The sequence below is a fragment of the Drosophila serrata genome, unplaced genomic scaffold, assembly GCF_035046125.1.
Source record: "Drosophila serrata isolate PLE 108 unplaced genomic scaffold, ASM3504612v1 contig_233, whole genome shotgun sequence".
NCBI classification, from domain to species: domain Eukaryota; kingdom Metazoa; phylum Arthropoda; class Insecta; order Diptera; family Drosophilidae; genus Drosophila; species Drosophila serrata.
In genome coordinates this window covers 675466-677050 of record NW_028257131.1, presented here as the reverse complement: position 1 = coordinate 677050, position 1585 = coordinate 675466, and the positions used below count along the sequence as shown (strand labels likewise).

Below are 1585 nucleotides of genomic sequence, written 5' to 3'. Positions count from 1 at the left end.
AATGGGGTGTTGTCTGGTCTGGCACTGTAGCGGGCATCTCTGGGTTGTTTCATTCCAGGTCGTTTCTAGTAGTTAATTCTGTTCATGGTTGTTTCTGGCCGTGATTTGAATTCCAGATCGTTTCATGCAACTATTCTGATTCCACTTGGACACTGTGTGAATCTGTGAAGTGATTTTGACCACCATCGATCATCAGGGGATGTAGCTCAGATGGTAGAGCGCTCGCTTAGCATGTGAGAGGTACGGGGATCGATACCCCGCATCTCCAGGAGACTTTTTCTCTCTTTTTTTCAGGTCCTTTACGTACTTAAGACAACTCCTTAATTTATTTTTGTTTATTCAATTAGCTCCCTTAAAAACAAGAATAATTAATAAAATTTACACGAAAAACAAACTGCTATTTAAACACTAAGGTCTTTTGTATCTCAAACTACTGGACAAAAATTATCAATATTATGAATAGAAAAAAAAGAATTTATATTACAAAATTTTATTTTATATATAAAAATAAATATAAAAAAAATTAAACCATCTTGGAGATGCGGGGCATCGATCCCCGTACCTCTCACATGCTAAGCGAGCGCTCTACCATCTGAGCTACATCCCCATATAACGGTGCCTGATTTTGTGTACTCCAAGGATTTATGCTTCCAAAAATTTTGGCTAAAAGCAAGTGATCTATAAATAGATGGATTGATTACTATTCATGGCCATGATCAGGCCTTTCAGCCGATTTGAAACACACCAAAAGCATAAACAACATTTCAATGCAGTGACACAGATTGATTATACAGTAACTTGATTTCGTAGACCATGGGTCTTTTGTGAAAGTGCCTCGGGTAAAAATTATGCACGATTGGTTGGCGTTGATTATGCGACAAAGGCCTAAACGAACTAATAAAATAAGGAAAACAGGTTTCTCAAAAAAGCTGCATCGAATTTTGGATACTCTTACAGGTATATACCTTGTTTTTAAAATGGCTAAGTGCATTTTTTGTAGTAGTAAGCCTTAAAAAGATATGAATATAAGAAAAGATATAATATATAAAATATGTATCGCAGCCTTAGCTGCTATGGCTCTTAACAATACGTTAGCCCTTTGCTTAAAATTGTTTTTATTAATTGTAACCTTTAGATAAAGAATCAAATAAAATTAAATCAAATAAAAAATGATTACTAAACAATTCCAACAGATGAAAGCAAATACAAGTTCCACCTTTTATTATAAAACAATGGGGGAATATATATTTAATGCATTTTAATATGATATACTAAGATAAGACAAAAATATAAAGCCGGGCTCAACCGGGATTTGAACCCGGGACCTCTCGCACCCAAAGCGAGAATCATACCCCTAGACCATTGAGCCTCTTGTTTAAGTGCGAGCCAAATAGCCTAAACGAACAACCGATCGCAAGCCCTTAATGGCTAAAAATAGTAAAAACATGAAATTTCCATTTGTTATGCAGCTGAACAACTCGTTTCGATGTCTTTTGTTATCTCCCGAGGCAACGTTTTTGTTCAAGGTAAACTGCAATGTTTGTTTTTCACTTCGGGGTGGAATCTTAGGAGACCTTTTTCGCGG

General features: G+C 36.0%; 3 non-coding genes across 3 annotated transcripts; 1 reads left to right on the top strand and 2 right to left on the bottom strand.

Annotated features, from left to right (window-relative positions):
- Positions 1-195: 195 nt before the first annotated feature.
- TRNAA-AGC (transfer RNA alanine (anticodon AGC)) lies at positions 196-268 on the top strand. The gene has a single exon. It is a non-coding gene; the product is annotated as a tRNA-Ala (tRNA).
- A 266-nt stretch (positions 269-534) lies between these two features.
- TRNAA-AGC (transfer RNA alanine (anticodon AGC)) lies at positions 535-607 on the bottom strand. The gene has a single exon. It is a non-coding gene; the product is annotated as a tRNA-Ala (tRNA).
- Positions 608-1297: 690 nt separating this feature from the next.
- On the bottom strand, positions 1298-1369 carry TRNAP-UGG (transfer RNA proline (anticodon UGG)). The gene has a single exon. It is a non-coding gene; the product is annotated as a tRNA-Pro (tRNA).
- Positions 1370-1585: the final 216 nt, after the last annotated feature.